Consider the following 25,705-nt stretch of genomic DNA (forward strand, 5'->3'; position numbering starts at 1 on the left):
GAGGAAGCCGCGCCGTGGGGCGGGGAGAGGGGCAGGGCCAAGTCGCTCCGGGACGGCAGGGTCCCCGCGATGAGTCGCCCCCACACACGGTGACATCATCAGCTCCACGACCCCTCTCCTCCATCCACGCTGGAAACCGCCTCCGCCCCTCGCACAGGCCGGGTGAAGGGCCTCGCGGGCCGCGGACCCCCGCTTACCTGTGGCCCGGATCCCACCCGCACACCTGCGGCACCTCACGCTGAGGAGCTGGAACCTCCGCAGCCACCTGCGCGCACCCACCCGGATCCACTAGGGCCGAAACCACTTCCGGTCCTGCGACGGGCTGGGGGGGGGGGGCGGGGGACGTCATCCCCGCCGGGGTGAGCAAGTGGGCGGCGCCATCTTGTACGGAAGCTGCTGGGGCAGCGGTTGCCTGGCCAGTTTCTTCACTGGGGAACAAAGGGTCGGTTACAATTCGAAAAGCTTATAACGTCTCTTGAGAAACATGGTGTTTTCTTTTTGTTTCTAGGGTGAAGTTTTTTCCTGGAACCCTCACAAATGCCACAGGGAAACATCTAATTATCATTACTAATTAGCTCCAGGAGTGTTTTTCTGCTGTATTAATTTACTTAACTGTTAAATAATGAAGGTAAATAGGAGGGACACTTGTTTAAATAATGTATTGCTCATTAGCAGTGTATTTTGTACTATAGCCATTATAATAACTTATGCCTTCTTTTATAACAACCACAATACCTTCCGTTTATATTGAAAATAGTTCACTCAGCCAGTCTTTATCAGCAATAAAGTATGTGCTGCAGCTGGTGTGTGCTGTGTCAGAGAATGTGTAAATCAGGAGAAATGAGGTGTGCATAAACAATATAAAGTATACTGATAGCTGCCATTGGTTGCGTATGTAATCACAGTGTGCTAGGAACTTTGCATATTTTATCTCACATAATCTTCATAATAACCTAGTAAAGCAGTACTATTTTTAGTGCTATTTTGCATAAAATTAAGAAGGTTTAAGTAAATTTCTCAAGGCAACAAGTGAACATTGGAGCTGGGCACCAAACCTCAGTGCTCTGGGTGCAAAGCTTGTTGCTGCAGTCCGTCCCCTCCAGCACAGGAAGAAGGCTCCAAGTTCCATTAGACACCAACCATAAAGGGGAATTTCTGGCAGATGTAGGGGATTAACTCCCTCGTTTTAAAGAGTAAATGCAAATAATTAAAACCACAATGAGGCACCATTACATACCCACCAGAAAGCCTATAATGAAAAAAACAAAACAACAAAAATCACAGTATAGATCAAATATTGGCAAGCTTGTGGGGCAACTGGAACTGTAATATGCTGCTGAAGGGAACATAAATTGGCACAATCCCTTTGTTGAAATGTTTGGCAGTGTCAGCTAAAGCTGAATAAATCCAAGCCCTTGTCCCCACAGTTTCACTCCTAGGTATGTACTCAACAGAAAAGTGTCCATATGTTCAGTAAAAGAACATGTATAAAAAAGGTCACACCCATACTTTGTACTAATCCTAAACTGGAAACACCCAAATAGCCCTGCTGTTAGAAGTCAAAGTGGTCATTAGCCTTGGCAGAGCAATGACTGGAGGAGGACATGGGAGGTTCATGAAGTGCTGGCAGTGTTCTATTACTTAGTCTGAATGCTGGTTTACATGTATTTCAGGAGGCATATTTGTGGTCACTTTTCTGAATGCATATATACTTCAATAAAAAAATGTTGCCCTAACCGGTTTGGCTCAGTGGATAGAGCGTCAGCCTGCAGACTCAAGGGTCCCAGGTTCGATTCCGGTCAAGGCCATGTACCTTGGTTGCGGGCACATCCCCAATAGGGAGTTGTTCAGGAGGCAGCTGATTGATGTTTCTCTCTCATCTATGTTTCTAACTCTCTATCCCTCTCCCTCTCTGTAAAAAATCAATAAAATATATATTTTTTAAAAAATGTTAATGCCCTGGCCGGGTGACTCAGTTGGAGCGTCATCCCATACACCAAAAAGTTGTAGGTTCTATCCCCATTCAGGGCACATACCTAGGTTGCAGCCCCGATCCCTAATGTTTCTCACTCATGTTGATGATTCTGTTTCTCTCCCTCTCCCTCTCCTTCTCTCTTTCTCTCTCTCTCTAAATCAGGTGTGGGGAACCTTCTTTCTGCCAAGGGCCATTTGGATATTTATAATATCACTAGAGGCCCGGTGCATGTAATCATTGCATGGGTAGAGTACCTAGGCCTAGCTGGTGATCAGGGCTGATCAGGGCCATCCAGCTGCCGGCCAGGGCCTTCCTTCATTCCACGCTGCCCCCTCGTGGTCAGCACACATCATAGGAAGTCTTCGGTCTTCCGGTCGAACTCCCACAGGGACAATTTGCACATTAGGCTTTTATACATATAGATTTGCGTGCCATACAAAAATATCTATTTAAAAATTAGCTTGCTGTATGTATTTGGTCAAACATTTAATTAACTCACCCTTAATGCCTTGGCAGGGCCAGACCAAATGATTTCATGGGCCTTATACAGCCTGCAGGCCAGACATTCCAAACCCCTGTTGTAAATCAGTAAAAACATATCCTTGTGTGAGGATTTTTTTAAAATATTAAAACAAGTGTTTAATGAAATTAAAGGAGTGTCAAGTTTATAAAACCGATGGAAAAAAAGATCAGGAGAGAAGATAATAGCAGCAAACAAATGCCAATATAATTGTAGAGATAGATTAGAATGGCAGAATATTGACGTGTGAGGGATCCCATAATGAACTGTCTGTGTCCATAAGCAATCATCCTACATTGAAAACCCAGTCAACAAGGCTCATCTGTGCATAAAGAATTTCCAATCAGCTTTTTAATACTTCACTCTTTGTCTTAGTCCATTTAGGCTTTTATAACAAAATACCATTGACTAAGTGGCTTATAAACAACAGAAGTTGGCTTATAAACAGAAGTTTATTTTTTACAGTTCTGGAGGCTAGGAAGTCCATGATCAAGGAGCCAACAGGTTTATTGCCTGGTAAGTGGCTGCCTCCTGGTTTATAGACATCTGTCTTTTTCATTGTGTCCTCACTTGGCCAAAAGAGTTGGGAACTCTGTTGGGCCTCTTTTGTAAGGTGCTAATCCCATTCATAAGGGCTCCACCCTCATGACTTAATCACCTCCTAAAGCCTTTGCCTTATGATACCATTATATTGGAGTTAGTTTACAACATATGAATTTTGAGAGGACATAAAATATTCAGTGTATAGCACCCTTAAATATGAAGATATCCAAGAATTATCAGTCATTGCAAGAATGCCTTCAATACTATTAACATTTTCTTTTTTAAAAATTATTTATTTTAATACATTTTATTGATTTTACAGAGAGGAAGGGAGAAGAATAGAGAGTTAAAAACTTCGATGAGAGAGAAACATCACGCCCCTTACTGGGAATCAAGTTGCAACCAAGGTACATGCTCTTGACCAGAATCAAACCCGGGACCCTTCAGTCCGCAGGCCAACACTCTATCCACTGAGTCAAACCAGCTAGGGCTAACATTTCTGAAGGAACATATATAGATCTCCACCCAGCATTTTGAGATCACAGCTGTTTTTCAAACATACCGGGAAGATTTAAGAAAATTAATTTTTATTTAGGCCATTGTGCAACTTCCTACAAATTGGGGGCGGGGGGGAATGCTATCATACAGATCTCATTCTCTAACCATATTACAATTAAGTTAGAAATCAATAATAAAGTTACTATTTTTAGAACTCCATACATTTGGAGATTTAAAAAAACAACTGAAAGATCAAAGAAGAAATCTCAATGAAATTTATAATAAATTATAAATTTATAATATTAGATTTGAGAGGTAATAAAAATACTATATATGTGAGATTTATAGGTATAGGTAAATTAATAATCTATGATTTTACACTAGAAAATAAGACTCAAAATTAATTATATAAGTGATTGGCTTAATACATTAGAAAAAAAAGCATAAATCCAAAATTCTGTAGAAGAAAGAATATAAATATCAGGGAATAAATTAAAATAGAAATAGATATAAGTAGCCAAAAAAACTAACGTTAGATCTTTGCAAAGATAAAATAAAGTCCTGTGGGATGGAGCCAGATAAAAGATAATAGCAAATAAATAATATTAGGACTAAATAATGTCCTGGCTCGTGTGACTCAGTTGGGGATCATCCCATGCATGGAGAGGTCACTGGTTCAATTCCCAGTCAGGGAACATGCCCAGGTTTCTGGTTTGGTCTCCAGCAGGGGCTTGCAGGAGGAGGCTGCCATCTCTCTCATTGAGTTTTCTTTCTCCCCCTCTCCCTTCCTCCTTCTCTCTCTCAAATCAATAAAAAAACACACCAAAAGACAAAAAAACCCACTTTTGATTTAAAGGGTGGGACAGCCCGGCTCGTGTAGCTCAGTGATTGAGTGTTGACACAGGAACCAAGAGCTCACTGGTTTGATTTCTGGTTAGGGCACATGCCCAGGTTTCCGGCTCGATCCCCAATAGGGGTGCATGCAGGAGGAAGGCAATCAATGATGTTCCTTTCTCATCAATGTTTCTATCTCTCTATTCCTCTTCCTTCCTCTCTCTCTCAAAATCAAAAACAGTAAAAAAGCCACTTTAAAAAGGGGGGACATCACAAAATACAGCAGAGATTTAACAAACAAAAAAATATGAGCCACTTTATGCTAAAAATATTGATTACAGAAGGGAATGAAAAGACAAGCCACAGATTGAGAGCAAATATCTGAAAAACACACATTTAATAAAGATTTGTTATCCAGACTATACAAAGAACTTTTGGAAACTCAACAACCCAATTAAAAATGAATGAGAGACCTGAATAGACACTTCACCAAAAAAGATATGTGATATCCAAATAAGCACATGGAAAGATGTTCAACATTACATGTTATTAGGGAATTGCAAATTAAAACAACAATGAGATCAGAATTTCACTAAAGTAACTAAATCCTATTAGAATAGTGAAAATCTGCCCTAACCAGTTTGGCTCAGTGGATAGAGCGTTGGCCTGTGGACTGAAAGGTCCCAGGCTCAATTCCGGTCAAGGGCATGTACCTTGGTTTCGGGCACATCCCCAGTAGGAGGTGTGGTGGAAGGCAGCTGATTGATGTTTCTCTCTCATCAATGTTTCTGACTCTATCCCTCTCCCTTTCTCTCTGTAAAAAATCAATAAAATATATATTTTTAAAAAAATAGTGAAAATCTAAACACTGACAACACCAAATGCTAAGGATATGGAGCAACAGGAACACTCATTCATTGCTTGTGGGAATGCAAAATGGTAGTCACTTCTGAAGCTATTTTGTCAGTTTCATACAAAGTTAAATATAGTTTTACCATACAGCCCAGCAATCATGCTCCTAGATATTCACTCAAATGAGTTGAAAACAAAAACCTACACACAAATGTTTAAAGCAGCTTCAGTCATTAATTGAAAGTAACCAAGATGTCCTTCAGTAGATGAATGGGTAATCAAACTTTGGTACATCCATACAATGGAATATTATTCAGTGACTAGAGGCCCAATTCACGAAATTCGTGCAAGGGACTCGGTCCCCTGCGGCTGCTGTCTTAGCCCCTGCCACCGAGGCTTCATCCGGAAGATCGCCCAGTCTAATTAGCATATTACACTTTTACTACTATACATAAGATAATGAGCTATTAAGCCACAGTAAGACATGGAGGAAACTTAAATGCATATTGCTAACTCAGTGGTTCTCAACCTTCTGGCCCTTTAAATACAGTTCCTCATGTTGTGACCCAACCATAAAATTATTTTCGTTGCTACTTCATAACTGTAATGTTGCTACTGTTATGAATCGCAATGTAAATATCTGATATGCAGGATGGTCTTAGGCGACCCCTGTGAAAGGGTCGTTCGACCGCCAAAGGGGTTGCGACCCTCGGGTTGAGAACTGCTGTGCTAAGTGAAAGAAACCAGTCTGAGAAGGGTATATTGTATGATTCCAACTATAGGACAGTCTGGAAAAGGGAAAAGTATGGTGACAGTAGAAAGATCATTGGGCCCTGATGAGTGTGGCTCAGTTCGTTGGGTGTCATCCCGTGCTATGAAAGGTTGCCAGTTCGAATCCCTGTCAAGGCACATGCCCAGGTTTCAGTTAGATCCCTGTGTTGTAGGGTGTGCAGGAGGCAACCACTCTCACACCAATGCTTGCTTCTCTCTCTCTCTTTCTCTTTCTCTCTCTCTCTCTCTCTCTCTCTCTCCCTCCCTCCCTCCCTCCCTCCCTCCTTCCCTCCTTCCCTCCCCCTTTTCTTTCCTCTCTCTTCAAATAAAAAAAAATCAATAAAAAATATTTTACAAAAAAATTGTCTTTCTCTTTGAAAAAAAGATCAGGGATTCCTTCGGAGGATTTTTTGGGCAGTGAAACTATTCTGTATGATACTGTAGTAATGGATACATGATGCATGTGTCAAAACCCATAGAACTCTGCAAAGCGAGAAAACCTTAAAAACAAACTGTGGACTTCAGTGGGTAATAATGTATCAATATTAACAAAGATCACACTGTGTTAATAATAAGGGAAACTGTATAAGCGTGGTAGGGAGGTGTATGGGAACTCTCTGTACTTCCTGTTAAAATTTTCTGTAAACCTCAAATTGCTCTAGAAACAAAATCAATTAATTTTTTTTAAAAAAGATCATACTGTGAACTGCTTGATTTATCTATAAATGCATTGTGCATTTATTCACTGATTCTAAGGACAACTTCTTGACAAGCATTGGGAAATCATGTACAGAAAATTCAAAAGGAACTGTGGCAGGGAGTGGCCTACCTCATATCCATACTCCCCTTATCCTCAATAACAGAAGGCAGGAGCATTTTAAAATTGCACTTAAAAAAATATTTTGTCGCTGAAACCGGTTTGGTTCAGTGGATAGAGCGTCGGCCTGCGGACTGAAAGGTCCCAGGTTCGATTCCGGTCAAGGGCATGTACCTGGGTTGCGGGCACATCCCCAGTGGGAGATGTGCAGGAGGCGGCTGATCGATGTTTCTCTCCCATCGATGTTTCTAACTCTCTATCTCTCTCCCTTCCTCTCTGTAAAAAATCAATAAAATATATTTTTAAAAAAATATTTTGTCTCCATTGGGAATGAGTATGACCATGTCACTTAAGTTCTGGCCAATGAGGTGTAACTAAAACTTTTTGCATTGGACTTATGATAAAGTTCCAAAAAAAAGTGCAGACAACTACCATAGGGGTGTTTGTTTTTTGTTTGTTTTTTAAATATATTTTATTGATTTTTTACAGAGAGCAATGGAGAGGGATAGGGAGTTAGAAACATCGATGAGAGAGAAACATCTATCAGCTACCTCCTGCACACTCCCCACTGAGGATGTGCCCGCAACCAAGGTACATGCCCTTGACCGGAATCAAACCCAGGACCCCTTGAGTCTACAGGCCAATGCTCTCTCCACTGAGCCAAACTGGTCAGGGATCCCACAGGGTTTTTTGTGTGTTTTTGTTGTTGTTTTGCCATTTTGTTATTGCCTTTCCATTCATTTCATGCTAACACTAGGGCCTGACTGCAGTGGCACCTTGACGATGGAGCCAAAGGCTTAGAAAGATAGAATGGAGAAATAAAAAAGGCTGGATCCTTTATTCCTCCTGTCGTTTTCATATTAACACTGAACCACCTAATTCTGGACTTTTTTTACATGAGAAAATAAACTAATTATCTTTTTGTTAATCCTCATCAGAGGATATTTTTCCATTAATTTTTAGAGAGAGTGGCAGGGAGGGTGAGAGACAGAGTGGCATGGATGAAAGAGAGAGACATCCATTGATTGCCTCCCACACACACCCTGACTAGGGCCAGGGATCTAGCCTGCATCCTAGGTACCTGCCCTTGACTGGAATCGAACCCAGGATCCTTCAGTTCAAGGGGTCTATCCACTGAGCCAAACCGGCTAGGGTTAAACTAATTTTTTTAAAGCCACTGCAACCAAATCCTTGTTACCAGGAAAACAATCCCTGATACAGGAAATGAAAGCTATTAATAATGAATGAGTGCCACACAGGTCAACTAAAACCTGTTGAATAGACTACCCAGTGCTGAAGCTACACAAGAAAAGTTTCTAATATGGTACCCTTTATTGGATTTGTTTAGTGTGTTGAAGATAAAGGTCAAAGCTTAGAAGAACCACTAATTAGGCTCTTTCTGAAAAACTATTTCCTTCCATTGAAATTCTATTCATACTTTCTGCCCACTGATCTCTTCTATAAACTTTTATAATATTATTAGGCATTCTAAAGATTATAAAAATATGTAGCAAGGCACTCAAGAAGCTTGCAAGCTAGTTGGAAACATAAAAAACTTAGCAAGTTAGGAAAATGTATCCTTTTTTTGGTAGTTTAGAGATATAGGGAACTGTTTTTCTCCTAAGGAACTGGAATGAGACTACCTCTTGGGAGCGATGCCTGTATTCATTTAGAAAAACTTTCATGAAGAATGAGGGTGCAACACACACGTCTCCAATGGGACAAGTTCACCTAATAATAGGGGTTGGAAGTCTGATGAATCAGCATTTCTTTGGTTCTGCAGTGAGTGGTGTGATTGGGTTGAGTGTCAATCTATGAACCAGGAGGTCACAGTTTGATTTCCGGTCAGGGTATAAGCCGGGGTGGTGTGCTCAGTCCTCAATGAGAGGCGTATAAGAGGCAGCCAATCAATGGTTCTCTCTCATCATTGATGTTTCTATCTTTTTCTCCCTCTCCCTTCCTCTTTTAAATGAATAATAAAAAATATATCTATATATATAAAAAGTTAAGTGGCCGTCCAACCATCTGTCCGACCGACTGGCCGGTACATATCACGCGCACTGGCAATATAAAAATAAACGTTGACTCACGTATGCACGATACATATAAAGCTCTCACTGCCACTAATCAAACATGATGCCAGAATGTATCTGAAGACCAACTATTGGCACAACGTACCTCTGAAGCTGAAAGAAAACGACCTTGAGAACCAAGATGGCGGCATAGGTTAACGCCGGAGTTTGCTGCTTTGAACAACTACTTCAAAAGTGAAACCAAAAAACGGAAGGGACATCACCCAGAACCACAGGAACGCTGGCTGAGTGGAAGTCCTACAACTAGGAGGAAAGAGAAACGCACACGGACACTCAGAGGAGGCGCAGTGCTGAAGTCAAATTCTGAGGTGCGGAGTGCGCGGAGCGGGCTGGCGGCGGAGGGCGCGGTTGTTGTTTTCAATCGGGAGGGAGTCGCAGACTCTGAGCACCAGATCCAGGCGAGTCTTTAGGGACCCAGACTCAAACGGGAGAAGCGGGACTGTCTGGCTTCGGTCAGAGCGAGTGCAGCTTTCTCTCCCAGCTTTGCAGCGGGTGCTGGGACTCAGAGAGGCAGAGCCCCTGGGGACAGGACTGAGAGCCGCCATAACTGCTCTCTCCGGCCCACCCTGTTGATCCTGTGCGACCTGCCCCGCCCAAGCCCTGCACAGAGGCCTTTGCCGGATAGCCTCAGGCAAAGGCTAGATTAGCACCTCCCTAGAGGACAGAAGTTCTCTCACTGCTGACACAGCTGATTCTCATAGCCACTTGGCCTGGAGGTCAAACCCTCCCTGGAATTAGCTACAACAATCAAGATTTAACTATAAGACTGCGAACAAAGACCACTAGGGGGTGCACCAAGGAAGCATAACAAAATGCGGAGACAAAGAAACAGGACAAAATTGTCAATGGAAGATATAGAGTTCAGAACCACACTTTTAAGGTCTCTCAAGAACTGTTTAGAAGCTGCCGATAAACTTAATGAGATCTACACGAAAACTAATAAGACCCTCGATCTTATATTGGGGAACCAACTAGAAATTAAGCATACACGGACTGAAATAACGAATATTATACAGACGCCCGACAGCAGACCAGAGGAGCGCAAGAATCAAGTCAATGATTTGAAATGCGAGGAAGCAAAAAACATCCAACCGGAAAAGCAAAATGAAAAAAGAATCCAAAAATGCGAGGATAGTGTAAGGAGCCTCTGGGACAGCTTCAAGCGTACCAACATCAGAATTATAGGGGTGCCAGAAGATGAGAGAGAGCAAGATATTGAAAACCTATTTGAAGAAATAATGACAGAAAACTTCCCCCACCTGGTGAAAGAAATGGACTTACAGGTCCAAGAAGCGCGGAGAACCCCAAACAAAAGGAATCCAAGGAGGACCACACCAAGACACATCATAATTAAAATGCCAAGAGCAAAAGATAAAGAGAGAATCTTAAAAACAGCAAGAGAAAGAAACTCAGTTACCTACAAGGGAATACCCATACGACTGTCAGCTGATTTCTCAACAGAAACTTTGCAGGCCATAAGGGAGTGGCAAGAAATATTCAAAGTGATGAATACCAAGAACCTACAACCAAGATTACTTTATCCAGCAAAGCTATCATTCAGAATTGAAGGTCAGATAAAGAGCTTCACAGATAAGGAAAAGCTAAAGGAGTTCATCACCACCAAACCAGGATTATATGAAATGCTGAAAGGTATCCTTTAAGAAGAGGAAGAGGAAGAAAAAGGTAAAGATACAAATTATGAACAACAAATATGCATCTATGAACAAGTGAATCTAAGAATCAAGTGAATAAATAATCTGATGAACAGAATGAACTGTTGATTATAATAGAATCAGGGACATAGAAAGGGAATGGACTGACTATTCTTGGGGGGGAAAGGGGTGTGGGAGATGCGGGAAGAGACTGGACAAAAATCGTGCACCTATGAATGAGGACAGTGGGTGGGGAGTGAGGGCGGAGGGTGGGGCGGGAACTGGGAGGAGGGGAGTTATGGGGGGGAAAAAAAGAGGAACAAATGTAATAATCTGAACAATAAAGATTTAATTAAAAAAAAAAAGGAAAAGAAAAAGAAAACGACCTTGTTGATAGAATATTGTTTATTAATCAATTTATATATTATTTTCATATACATTTTACTAATTTTCTTTCATCTCTGACACTTCTATTATAAAGGGCAAATAGCAATATTAAAATATTTTGTATTTTATTTCTATAATACTATATTATATATACTATTTTGACATGTAATTAATTACATTACTGCATGAATCTTTCTTCTAATTAATTTCTTTAAATGTGCACAAATCCATGCACCGGGACACTAGTATATATATAATTTTGTTGTTGTTGTTGTTAATCCTCACCCAAGCATATTTTTACATTGACTTTTAGTGAGAGTGAAAGAGAGAGGAAAAGACAGAGAGAAACATTGATATGAGAGAAACACATTGATTGGTGAGCCCCGACCAGGGCCCCGGGCTGAGGAGGATCCTGCAACCAAATTACATGGCCTTGACAAGAATCAAACCCAGGACCCTTTGGTCTGCAGGCTGATGCTCTAGCCAATGAGCCAAACCAGCTAGGGATACAGATACACACACACACACACACACACACATTTTTTAAGAAGCAGAGATAGCTTGGCCAGTATTCTACGTGGTTAGAGCTTTGGCCCACAGATAGAATGGTTGCAGGTTAGATTCCCAGTTAAGGGCAAGTACCTGGGTTGCAGGCCCCCATGGTTGGGGCGCATGTGGAGGCAACCAATTGATGTGTCTCTCTCACATCCATGTTTCTCTTTCTCCACCTCCCACCCTTCCACTCCCTCTAAAAATCAATGGATTAAAAGTCTATTTCATAAGTAGTTAAATCACCAGATTTCCCCTTGGCTCCCAAGTAACTGTCCCTCTAGGGCAGTGGTTCTCAACCTTCCTAATGCCGCGACCCTTTAATACAGTTCCTCATGTTGTGGTGACCCCCAACCATAAAATTATTTTCGTTGCTACTTCATAACTGTAATGTTGCTACTGTTATGAATCATAATGTAAATATCTGATATGCAGGATGTATTTTAATTGTTACAAACTGAACATAAGTAAAGCATAGTGATAAATCAGGAAAACAATATGTAATTATATATGTGTTTTCCGATGGTCTTAGGCGACCCCTGTGAAAGGGTCGTTCGACCCCCAAAGGGGTTGCGACCCACAGGTTGAGAACCGCTGCTCTAGGGCCTTTGAAGAACGCTTAGGATTGATTCCCTGGAAAGGGTAAAGTAGAGGGTACCTTGTCTGGTTAAGATTAGGGTGCCATACTAAAAATATGAGGATTCAGTGAAAATTATTTACTTTCAAGACTAGTGCCTTACTCTCTCACATCAACAACCAATGCTAGAAGCCAAGTATTCAAGAAAAATTTCCAGATAATTTTGTTAAGAGCATATACCAAACTTTTGTTACTATCTTGAGACAAGAAAGAAGGCCTATTGTAGGGTATAGGATAAAGTATCAGATATTTCTAAATGGACCAAAAGATTATTGGGAAATAGAAAGCTATGCATTGTTTTAAACATAACCTTCCCTTGTTTCAAATTCATTGATATGCCTTTTATTGTTTTTGAACTAGATTTATCAACCCCAACAGATCTTTTCACATGCTCCACTCAAGTTCCTCTCTACTGCCCACTTCACATATATTCTACTTCTTTCTCCATTTTTCATTTAGTTACTGATGATAGAAACTTGTGAGATGCCCTAGACTCCTGCCTCTCCCTTATCCTTTTGGATGTACTCTGAACAATGTTCGTCTAACTCTGCTGGTTATAAAGAAGTTGTTCCTGCCTAGACTGGTTTGGCTCAGTGGATAGAGCGTCGGCCTGCGGACCGAAGGGTCCCGGGTTCGGTTCTGGTCAAGGGCATGTACCTGGGTTGCGGGCACATCCCCAGTGGGGGGTGTGCAGGAGGCAGCTGATCGATGTTTCTCTCTCATCGATGTTTGTAACTCTCTATTCCTCTCCCTTCCTCTCTGTGAAAAATCAATAAAATATATTTAAAAAAAAAAAAAGAAGAAGAAGTTGTTCCTCAGCTTCCAACCTGCCTGTGGTGCTGAGGCTGGGTCTCTGAAATTCCCTTTTTCCTCTGCCCGGCTGACTCTGTTAGGTTCTGCAAACAGTGGGAGATCAGAAGCAGGAAGAAGGGAGAAGAAACTTGCTCCTTCCTGTTTGTTTCCTGTTTCTATCAGTGTCGCCCAGGCAACAGTTCTTCCTGCCAGCAGCAGCAGTTGGTTCTAGCTTTGGATTTCTTTAAGTATTCCCAGAAGGAGACTCATCACATTCCTCAGAGATACCAGTACCAGTTAGTCTGCCACCCTCCTTAGAGGTCAGGGTCCCGACGCCACACGGCCCTCCTCTGAGCCACTGAGGTGCCAGTGGTAAATCCGCAGCATGTTCTCCTCTAGGTCTAGGTTCCGGCTCTCTGGGGCCCCTACAAGTGTTTGGTCCCAATAATCCCAACCTTGACCCTTTACGATCCCATCTACTTCTTGCAGTTTCTACTTCTTTGTTCCACCTTTCCTTTTCAATTCTCCAATACCTGTGATGTCTCCAATAGCTCTTTACATTAATTTTCTTAGTTAAGATAACTGCTATAGTTGTCGCTTCTTTATAGAAACCTAATAGAGGAAATGGTCCCAAGAGTGGTTTTAGGAAATAGACTTTGAGATAGAGGATTGTGGGTTGATTTGGTCATATCCTTAAACTCAAATTCAATGTTGAGCAACTTGTCAGTGGGAAATGGGATGTAGGGGCATCATAAATAATCAACTTCACACCTTCAGCAAATGCTCTAGAGCAGTGGTCGACAAACTGCGGCTCGGCAAACTGTGGCTCACAAGCCACATGCGGCTCTTTGGCCCTAGAGTGTGGCTCTTCCACAAAATACCGACTTCTGCTCATGGGCCACAAAGTTTCAATAGCACTGTACATGCGCGCCCGCACGTGGTATTTTGTGGAAGAGCCACACTCAAGGGGCCAAAGAGCCGCATGTGGCTCGCGAGCTGCAGTTTGCCGACCATGGCTCTAGAGCCACATTTGATAATTTCACAGTAAGTGACTATAATAGCTGCGGGCTGGGAGTGGTAGCATTTGATTGCACTGAAGAACTTACATAAAGGAGAAAAGGAAAAAAAGAAAACAAATGGAGCCCTAGCTGGTTTGGCTCAGTGGATAGAGCGTCAGCCTGTGGACCAAAGGATCCCAGGTTCGATCCCTGTCCAGGGCACATACCTAGGTTGTATGCTCCTCCCCAGCACGGGCCCAGGTCAGGGGGCATGCAGGAGACAATCAATCAATGTGTCTCTCTCACATCAATATTTCTCTCTGTCTTTCCCTCTCTCTCTAAAATCAATGGAAAAATATCCTTGGGTGAGGATTTAAAAAAAACAAGAGAGAAATGGAGCTTGGGCAGCATGGCAGAGTATCAACCGATGAATCAGGAGGTTGTGGTTTGATTCCCCGTCAGGGCACATGCCTGGGTTGTGGGCTTGAATCCTAGTGTGGGGCATGGTGTGCAGGAGGCAACCCATCAATGATTCTCTCTCATCATTGATGTTTCTATCTCTCTTTCCCTCTCCCTTCCTCTCTGAAATCAATAAAAATATATTTTTTAAAAAAGAAAAAGAAATGGAGCCCAGCTGTGGGACTCAGTGTTAGAGCATTGACCCATGAACTAGGAGGTTACAGTTTGATTCCCAGTCAGGGCCATGCCTGGGTTTTTTACTAAATTTGTTTTAAAATATATTTTATTGATTTTTTACAGAGAGGAAGGGAAAAGGATAGAGAGTTAGAAACATCGACGAGAGAGAAACATCGATCAGCTGCCTCCTGCACACTCCCTACTGGGGATGTGCCCACAACCAAGGTACGTGCCCTTGACCGGGATTGAACCTGGGACCCTTGAGTCCGCAGGCTGATGCTCTATCCACTGAGCCAAACCAGTCAGGGCCATGCCTGGGTTTTTCAGCTCAATCCCCAGTAGGGGGTGTGCAGGAGGCAGCCGGTCCATTATTCTCTTTCATCATTGATGTTTCTATCCCTCTCTCCCTATCTGAAATCAATAAAAACATATTTTAAAAAAAGAAATAGAAAGTTCAAGTCATTAAACATTCAGTTCAAGTCACAGTCAAAGAACAAAAGCTTCAATAGTAGCCTTAAAAGAAATCCTTATTTTTGTACCTGCAGACTAATCTTGCTGAAAATCAAACACAAAATTAGGCAGTTTCAGAATTACAACATTAGCTGATTTCATAGCCTTGCTACAAGTCTTTAGTAAAATATAGGGCATTGATTGGGAAGGGTGTGATACTGAAACTTGAAATGGGGATCATACAACAAAATCAAGATTCTAGAATGCCTAAACCTCTCTAAACCTCCAGTATCAATGGAAAGTATAAGCATCAGCGTCACCCCTACATCCCTTGCTTAAAAGCCCTGTAATAACATCATCTGAAGGATTTCCATTTCCCTCAAGTTTTACCCTAACCCCTCATTGTTACCTATAGATCAGGGTTTCTCACCATGTTTGGCTCTGGATTATTATTTTTTTAAATATACTTTTATTGATTTCAGAGAGAAAGGGAGAGGGAGGGAGATATAGAAACATCAATGATGAGAGAGAATCATCGATTGGCTGCCTCCTGCATGCCCCCCACTGGCGAGAAGCCTGCAACCTAGGCACATGCCCTTGACTGGAATTGAACCCGGGACTCTTCAGTCCTGAGGTGGACACTCTATCCACTGAGCCAAACCGGCCAGGGCTGGACTATTCTTTATGGTGAGGAGATGTCCTGTGCACTGTAAGATGTTTAGCAGCATTTACTACCTATGAAATACACACTTTAAATAAATAAAATATAAAGACACATAGTTTGAAAGTAAATAGAGAAAGATATGCAACAGTAAAGCATAAGAAAGTGGAATGGCTATATTAGTATCAGATAAAACAGATTTCAAGACACAGATACTATGGGAGATAAAGAGGGGTATTTTATAATAACAGAAGTATCAATATAATAACAAATATCCTTTATAATAAAGAGCTATTATGCTAATTAGACTGGACAGAAAAACCTTCAGAACGAAGCCAGGGCTGTGAGGGCCAAGCCCCCTGCACGAATTTCGTGCATCGGGCCTCTAGTACTATATAATAAAAGCCTAATATGCTAAGTGTCCAGTTGTCCATTCAACCAATCAAAGTGTAATATGCTAATGCTATGCTAAGGCTGCTCAACCGCTCACTATGACATGCACTGACCACCAGGGGACAGATGCTCCAACCGGTAGGTTAGCTTGCTGTTGCGGTTTGGTCAATCAGGACTGAGCGAGACAGGCTGGACATGCCCTGGAGCCCTCTCGCGGTCCCTCCCTGGTTGGCCAACCTCCTACATCCCTCCCTGCCCCCAATCGTGCACTGGTGGGGTCCTCAGCCTGGCCTGCACCCTCTCACAATCTGAGACCCCTCAGAGAGCCGGTTTCAGCCCAATCCTGCAGGCCAGGCCAAGGGACCTCACTGGTGCACAAATTTGTGCAGCAGGCCTCTAGTAATATAATAATATAATAAAATATAATAATAAAAGACATAATAATCATAACTATGTATATACCTAATAAAAGAGCTTTCAAACATGTGAAGCAAAAATTACAAAATTAGCCCTGGCTGGATAGCTCAGTTGCTTAGAGCCAAAGTTGTGGGTTCAATCCCCACAGGACACATACAAGAATCAACTAATGAATGCATAAGTAAGTGGAATAACAAATTAATGTTTCTCTCTCTCAAAAATCTGTGCATAAATTTTTAAAAAAATAAAATAATTAGGTTGGTCTATAAATACCAAACAAACTGTTATTTCCTCTCAGAAATGAGAGAAGAGTGTAATTATGAATTTTAGCTTATTACCTAAGTTTAAAAAAAAAACTTTTCAATGTTGGAGATACTTGAACATACTTTCCAACTAAGGGGAAAGGCCAGTAGTACTGGAGTGGATTATTTGGGGAAAGAGGGGGTAACTGATGGAACAGAGTCCAAAAGAAGGTAACATGAGATGGTTCCAGAGCACCGTGAAAGCACTGTACTTAGGTAAGAAAAGTTTTGCCACAGGGAGACCTGAAATCGAGGAAATTCTCGACGGATGGCCTCCATGACCCTTGTGAAGCAGATGGAGAGGTCAAGGGTTGGGGAGTGTGCTCGATTTATGAGGGTTTAAGAAAGATATTATGGTAATCCTCACATCAGTCCCTAAGGGGTTATTATCTTCACTTCACAATATTATTCCATTTCACAAATGGAGAAACAGAAGCACAGAGATTATATAATTTGCACAAGCCTGATGAATGTTGGAGCCATTTTAGGAAGCTCTATCTAACCAAGGCCTCTCTGGTTTCAACTTACTGCACCTGTCTAGGCCTCACATTCCTCAGCAATGAAGTGGACATGGTCTCAAGCTGCCCCATCCTCTACAGCAGCGGTTCTCAACCTGTGGGTCGAGACCTCTTTGGCGGTCAAACGAACCTTTCAAAGGGGACGCCTAAGACCATCCTGCATATCAGATATTTACATGACGATTCATAACAGTAGCAACATTACAGTTATGAAGTAGCAACAAAAATAATTTTATGGTTGGGTCACAACATGAGGAACTGTATTGAAAGGGCCAGAAGGTTGAGAACCACTGCTCTAAAGTAATGGCCCCCACAGTGGAGTAGGATGGGCAGGCACATCCAGGGTGTGCATGATGGATGGTCCATTGGGATGTTAAAAGAAAATGTTAGATTTCTATTTATATTTTTTAAAATCTAAAATTGAGCTTTGCCACTGCTTAATATACAGATGGACACTAGAGTCCTTATTTAGTCTGGATGCCAGCTGGTTATGAGTCATTTTGGTATCTTGAGGGAGACAGGAGTTCCACAGTGCAGATGGATTGATAGTGGTGCTTGCCCATATTATTTTTTGTGGTTAAGGTATGATGTCAATGTGTTCATTTCTGTAGGGGGGAAAAAAAGACTTTTACATAGCAGAATCTTTATACAGTGGTGGTCTATGATGAAACAGGATTGATGAAAAATATATTTGGCTCCACTCAGAGACTTGCTGGTGTTTCTTGTCTGAGTATTAAAATAGTTGTCAGAACCTATAAATAACCTGCACTTTTCTTTTACAAGAAGACAAGTGCATTCAAATTTTGCTGACTTTTTCAATGATGATAAGGTGGCTGTCAGTAGTATGCTACTTTATAGATACTAAAAAACAATGCTCTAAAACTGTTCCTTCAAGATAAAGTTAATAGTGTAACAAGTGAGAAAACTGCTTTTTTGAAAGTTATTGCAAATGAATAGTTTTGAAAAATTATTTGGTGGTGTTCTTTTTGCCAAAATGTATAGAAGTATGTCACTTCTAAATATGAGAAGTATGCTCATATTTGCACACATAAAACTTCAGGAATAGTTTTCTACTATTTTTAAGTATATCCTAAATAAAAGGGAATCAGTAGATTCTAAATATATTTGTTAAAGGTACAACATCTTCTGATTAATTTGCAAATGGAACTGATTAATGTGGAAAATAAAAATTAACTAGCTGAATTTCAATAAAATGGAATGGGATTGAAGATTAGTTTCATGTTTGAATAAGACCAGCCTCACTCTAACTTCTAAACTCTTCCACTGTGACCTATAAAACTAATGATTCATAAACTGCAAAAACCCTTGCATTGTCAAGCTTTTTCTCCAATTTCCAACTTTATTAAAATCTGACTCTCTCTCTTTGTTTTAATCCTCACCCCAGAATATGTTTATTTATTTGAGAGAGAAACATTGATGTGAGAGAAATATCCATCAGTTGCCTCCTGTTACGCCCCCACTGGGGATCAAACCTAAAATCTAGGTATGGTCCCTGACCAGGAATCAAATCCACTACCTTTTGATGTACAGGACAGTGCTCCAACCAACCGAGCCACCAGGCCAGGGCTCTGACTCTCCTTTAAAGACATCATTTTCCATTTCCCACTCAAATAGTACTTTTTATACTCTCAGGTTCCACATATGTCAGGCCTGAGAAGTGTAAGGAAATTTGAAATAAGAAAAACTATAACTGGTAGTTTTAATGGAAAACTATGCATTCTCTAGAGCAGACCTTTCCAGATTACGGGATTCTAGCTTTTTTATTGCTTTTGAGGTATTTTACAACTCTGTAAACTGTAGATAACTGATAGTAATGCAAAATAATTCTCGTTTATAGAAATGCAAGGAAGTTCTGTCCAGTAGAAGTTCAATGGACTTGCTTCCCTCGCTGAGGGAAGAAGCCAGCTTTGCCTACATTTTCAGGTTCATTTCAATTTTCCTGACGTATAAATATGTATACACCTTTGGACATCTTATTGGTTCTCTCATTAATAATGGTTAACTAGTCCTGGCCGGTGTGGTTCAGTTGATTGAGCATCGTCCCATATACCAAAAGATTGCTGGTTTGTTTCCAGGTCAGGGCACATACCCAGGTTACGGGTTCATTCCCTTGTATGGGGTGCATATGAGAGACAGCCAATTGATGTTCCTCTCACATGTCTCTCTCTCTCCCTTCTTCCTTCCCTCCCTCTTTCTTCCTCTCTCTCTAAAATCAATAAAAGCATTTAAAAAATAATAATGGTTAACTAAAATCTTCAAAACATTTTATATTTGTATGAGAGCTTTTGGTGGTGTTGTTTTGCTAGCCCTGCGACTTTGCTGTCATAGCTGGAAGGGGTGTCTTTTCTACCCTGGCGAAGAATGCTGGGAGGTGCATCAGGTCTCTCTGAGAGTTATGATGATACCTTTTCTGTTTTTAAAATGTTCCTTTAACAAAAGGGGTGGGGGGTTGTTTTACTTCTCACTGGTATTCCCTGTACGTTCACTTGTACTTAAAAAGAAAACAAAGAGCCAGCTTCTTTGAGGTCCATGCCATGCACTACCCAACTCTTTTCCTTTCTAATTGCTTTTATTTACTGCCCTCACTCTAACTTCCCATTCAGTCAAGCAGACTTTGGCCCGTTATTCCCTTCCAGCACAAGCACTGCCATTATCCTGAGTGATTTCAAACATCAAAAAGATGACCCCATACATTAGTGTCTGGGCTGCTCATATTTAAAAAAAAATTTTTTTAAAGAATTATTGATTTTGCCAAAACCGGTTTGGCTCAGTGGATGGAGCGTCGGCTTGCGGACTGGGGGGTCCCGGGTTCGATTCCGGTCAGGGGCATGTACCTGGGTTGCGGGCACATCCCCGGTGGGAGATGTGCAGGAGGCAGCTGATCGATGTTTCTCTCTCATCGATGTTTCTGACTCTCTATCTCTCTCCCTTCCTCTCTGTAAAAAATCAATAAAATATATTTAAAAAAAAAAAAGAATTATTGATTTGAGAGAAACCATAAATTTGTTGTTCCACTTATTTATGTATGCATTCATTGGTTGATTCTTTTTTTATAAAGAGTATTTTATTTATTTAAATATATTTTTATTAATTTCAGAGAGGAAGGGATAGGGAGAGAGAGAAACATCAATGATGAGAATCACTGATCAGCTGCCTCCTGTATGCCCCCTAGTGGGAATAGAGCCCAAAACCGAAACCAGGGCATGGGCCCTGACCAGGAATCAAACTGTGATCTCCTGGTTCATAGGTCAACGCTCAACCACCAAGCCACACCAGCTGGGCCATTGGTTGATTCTTATATGCGCTCTGACCTGGGATTGAACCCACAACCTTTGTGTACCAGGATTACGCTCTGTTCAACTGAGCTACCTGGCCAGGGCTGGACTGCTCAATTTTTTTTATCTCCTCAACATCCTTCTCCTTGACTCCACCTGAGCCGCTCACTCCTCCCATCACCCCTTGGGCCCTGTCTTCATCTATAATTGTGCCTGTTTCAGAATCTCTAATTAAAGCATCTTTGTCAACCACAACCTCCTCTCTCCCCAAATTGCCTGTTAGCTACTCCTACAACTTTCTTTGGACACTTACTCATTGATCCTGATCAGCTTTCTTTCTATTCCTTCTCTTCTCTTCTGATTTAGCTTAAAGTACAGTGGTCTATAATTTTGTTATTTTGCCAAAACCCTAAACTCCTTTGTTCCTTTGTTTAACTTCATCTACCTGGAAAGTCCCCAAATCTGAATGAACTAAGTTATCTGCTTTCTCTACGGCCCCGGTTATGAGCAGTTTGTGCACTGCTCTAGAAAGCCAAACAATAAGGGCAGTTTGGTTCCAGAGAATCTCCCAATCAACCCCAACATCATCCAAACTAGGTCATCTCACTTTCCTAGTTTTCACTGTTAATTCAAACAGTCTCTCTTTCATCAAACTTTGGTTGCCCTCTCCTCCCCAACACTCTCCGTAGATGACCTTGCCCGCCTCCTTCACAGAAAAAAATAGAAACCATCATCTGTGCACTTCACATCTTCTTACAAACAAACATATCATCCTGCCTTCGCCTGCACCCATCCTGTCTTCCTTCACCAGGTTTTTTAATAGAGATTGTTTAAATTTTTGTTTTTTGTCTACAAATGTTTTTATTGATTTTGTGAGAGAGAGGAAGTGAGAGGGATAGAAAGATAGAAACCTCTATGAGAGAGAAACATCGTCATTCAGCTGCCTCCTGTTGGGGAGCGAGCCTGCAATCCCTGACCAGACTCGAACCAGTGACCTCTTGGTTCATGGGTCCATGTTCAACTACTGAGTCACACTGGCCAGGCTAAAAACTTAATTTCCAATTACAGTTTACTTTCAATATTATTCCATAGTAGTTTCAGGTATACACAGGGGTTAGACAATCATATAAAGTGATTGAGCATCGTCCCACCTGGCAACATACAGAGTTATCGCAGTACTACTGATTATATTCCCTCTGCTGTGCTTTATTTACACCCCCAGGAGAAGCTGTCCTTCCTCCTGATTAGGACCAAATTCCTTTCCTGTGCTTTGAATCTCCTCTGCCCTGCTTTCTCCGAACTCCTCCCTGTACACTATACAGTCTAGTTTCATCTATACATCTTTTGCACTTCTCCATTTTTTTCTATTAAAACAAAAACAAACAAAACTCTTCCTGAATCCTAGGTTCCTCTTTAGCTACTTACCTAACAGCCTCTATTTCCTTTCCTTCCACTCACTATTCAGTCAGTTCTGTCACACCCCTGAAGGAGTTCGGACTGAGATCCCTGGTATCTGTCTCACTGGAAAATATCCCTTCCTCCAGCTTCTCCTAAAAATTAAGCTTTATTTTATATCACTGATAAAATCTTGGTGGCAATAAACCCAATATTTTTTAGTCATCTCATTGACTTTTCAGCAACAATTGATACAATTGGTCACTCTTGTCTTGAAATGCTTTCTGGTCCCAGCTTCCATGACAATATTCTTCCAATTTATTTCTTACTAGAGGCCCAGTGCACAAAATTTGTGCACGGGGTGGGGGTGGGTCCCTCAGCCTGGCCTGCACCCTCTCCAATCTGGGATCCCTCTCACAATCCAGAACCACTGGCTCCTAAGTGCTTACCTGCCTGCCTGCCTGATGCCCCTAACTGCTCACCTGCCTGCCTGATGCCCCTAACTGCTTCCCTGCTGACCTGATCCCCCTAACTGCTCTCCCCTCATTTTCTGGCCCTCCTAACTGCCCATCTGCTCTCCCTTCCTCTTCACGCTTTCAGACCCCAGCGCAGGAGTGTTGAGAGCTCTCCACCAAGGCCCTGCCCCCATCCTGAGGCCCCTCTCCAGGCCAGGCGGCCTGTGCATGCCTCCTCTGGGGGGGCTGTTGCAGCCAGTCCTGACACCCCCCTCCAGGCCGGGCGGCATGGTGGGCCTGCACGCACCTCCGCCAGGGTGGCTGCCCCCAGCGGCAGCCTCATGTCCTGGTGGCGCAAGTCCCCGCCCCCCCGTCCCCACCCACCAGCTCCTGTGTGCGTGCAACCTGTTGAACGGTCGTGACTGGGACACCATTAGGACCAATTAGCATATTACCTCTTTATATAGAGAGATACTTCTGGCCACTCCTGCCTTCTTGCAAGTGTATCTTCCTCTGTTCAAGCATTAACCCTAAGCATCTCTCAAAGCTCAGTCCTAGGCCTTCTTTCTTCCCCCTTGATAATTCTAAATATTCTTGCCCATGCCTAGGACTTGACCACTTCACCACAACCTCTATCATTGACACCAGCCTCAACCATGCATCTGAGCTCAGGCTACTTGTCAACTCTTTTCAGAAGTCTCAGAAGCACCTCAAATTCAATGTGTATATAACTGAACTCATGGTTTTCCCCTCAAAACAGCCTTTTCTAAGGATTCTATTTCAGTGAATAGTTATGCAAATCAAAAACCCTGGCATTTCCTTGATGTCCTGTCCTTCATCCCACACTCTCTCTAATTCTATCTTTGTATATTAAACCTCAGTTACTTCTCTCCAAGTCCATGTTCACTAGCCTTATCTAAACTACCATCTTTTCTTCTCTGTGCTTCTTAATCACCTATGCTAATCCACCCTTAGCCCTCTCCTATCCTGTCTTCATAGTAGCCAAAATAACCTTATCAAATGCATATCTGATCACTTCAACCCTCTGTTTAAAACCCTTCAGTGATTCTTAGATGAAGACTGAAATCCTTAACATGGGTAGGGTCCTGCAGAATCCAGCAGCTATCTAATTGCATCCTCCACTGATATCACATTTCCTGTTCCCTACGTGCTTCAGTCACAAGGCCTTCTTCTAGGTTTCTCCACCCATAGAGCCTTTGCATGTGATGGTACCTTTGCTTGGAGCACGCTTTCTCAACCACCCACTTGGTCTCATTTATACCTACCTTTCCTTCAGATCATAGCTCTCCTTAATCAAATAGGATTCTTCTATTTTAATCTTTCACCATCATCACAGCTAATACGCAAATGTGTTTGTAGTCAGGCACTGATCTAAGGGCTCTACCAAATGTCTTGAATGACTTGATAATTCATGTCCAACCACACAGGATTTTTATAAAGACAAAAACATATATAAAGTAATTTTAAAAATCACACATGAGTAGATGAGTGGATAAAAAAGCTGTGTACATTTATACCATGGAATACTATGCAGCAGTAAAAAAGAATCTCTTACCCTTTGAGATAGCATGGAGGGACCTGGAGAGTATCATGCTAAGTGAAATAAGTCAGAGAAAGGCAAGTATCACATGATCACACTCATATGTGAAATCTAAGTAACAAAATAAACTGATGAATGGAGTGGATCCAGAGACACAGAAGCATGGAACAGAGTGAGGAATCTCAGAAGGAAGATGGGGAAGGGTGGGAGGTAATCAACCAAAGACTTTGTATGCTTATGCAGAACCCATGGACATAGACAATAGGGTGCTGAAGACGTGGGGTGGGGTGGGAGGGGAGGAGTGGGCTGGAGGGGGTCAATGGGGGAAAAGGGGAACATATGTAATACTTTCAGCAATAAAGAATTATTAAAAAAATTACACATGAATATAAAAATGTTAAATATTTAGAAGATAAACTGTGATGCCAACTGTAAGGAATCTTAGGACAGAAAAGCTAATGTAGCCTAGATTTGTTGAAGGGGTTCATGGAAGAAATAGACCTCAAAGTACATAATAGGATTTGGGAGAGTAGTGTGAACATAGAGATATTTAGGGAAGAATGGGCTGCCAGCCTACTTGGTTGGTGTATGATGAGTAACAGGAAACCTAATTATAGATATGGTGGAAACAAGTCAAGGAGGGACTTGACAGGCAGATAAAGAAGTCTGGATTCGACAGGACAGAGAAAAGGAAGAGTCTTGAGCAGAGGAATTTCAGGAAGATTGCTTCACTGGGGAACCAGGAACTCTTCTAGATTCAATGGTGATCAAAACATCCTATATAATAAATGGCTGGAAGAAATTGAAGCAGTCATCAAAAAGCTTCCATCAAACAAAAGCCCAGGACCAGACGGCTTCACAGGGGAGTTTTACCAAACATTCAAGGAAGAACTAAAACCTATCCTCCTCAGACTACTACAAAAAATTCAAGAGGAAGGAACACTTCCAAGCTCATTCTATGAAGCCAGCATCATCCTAATACCAAAACCAGGTAAAGACAACACAATGAAAGAGAATTACAGGCCAATATCCCTCATGAACATAGATGCCAAAATCCTCAACAAAATCTTAGCAAATCGGATCCAGCAGTACATCAGAAAGATCATACACCATGACCAAGTAGGATTTATCCCAGGGATGCAAGGATGGTACAATATCCGCAAATCAATAAACGTGATACATCACATAAACAAATTGAAAGAAAAAAACCACATGGTCATATCAATTGATGCAGAAAAAGCATTTGACAAAATTCAACACCCATTTTTGATAAAAACTCTCAGCAAGGTGGGAGTAGAAGGATCATACCTCAACATAATAAAAGCCATATATGACAGGCCCACAGCCAACATCATACTCAACGGACAAAAACTAACACCATTTCCCCTAAGAACAGGAACAAGACAGGGATGCCCCCTCTCACCACTCCTGTTCAACATAGTACTGGAAGTGTTAGCCATTGCAATTTGGCAAGAAGAAGAAATAAAAGGCATCCAAATTGGAAAAGAGGAAGTAAAACTGTCCTTATTTGCAGACGACATGATATTATACATACAAAACCCTAGAGATTCCATCAAAAAGCTACTAGACTTAATACATGAATTTGGCAATGTAGCAGGATACAAAATTAACCCCAAGAAATCTGAGGCATTTCTATACACCAATAGTGAACTTTCAGAAAGAGAGATTATAAAAACAATCCC

General features: G+C 41.7%; 1 protein-coding gene across 1 annotated transcript in view; it reads right to left on the reverse strand.

Annotated features, from left to right (window-relative positions):
• EXD2 (exonuclease 3'-5' domain containing 2) overlaps positions 1 to 25,705 on the reverse strand; it is a 99,740-nt gene that overhangs the window by 59,448 nt on the left and 14,587 nt on the right. Inside the window, exon 2 of the mRNA XM_059692325.1 lies at positions 198 to 428. The gene's annotated coding sequence lies outside the window, so the exon portion shown is untranslated. The remainder of the gene's footprint in view (positions 1 to 197; positions 429 to 25,705) is intronic.

Source organism: Myotis daubentonii, chromosome 1 (genome assembly GCF_963259705.1).
Source record: "Myotis daubentonii chromosome 1, mMyoDau2.1, whole genome shotgun sequence".
Taxonomy (NCBI): domain Eukaryota; kingdom Metazoa; phylum Chordata; class Mammalia; order Chiroptera; family Vespertilionidae; genus Myotis; species Myotis daubentonii.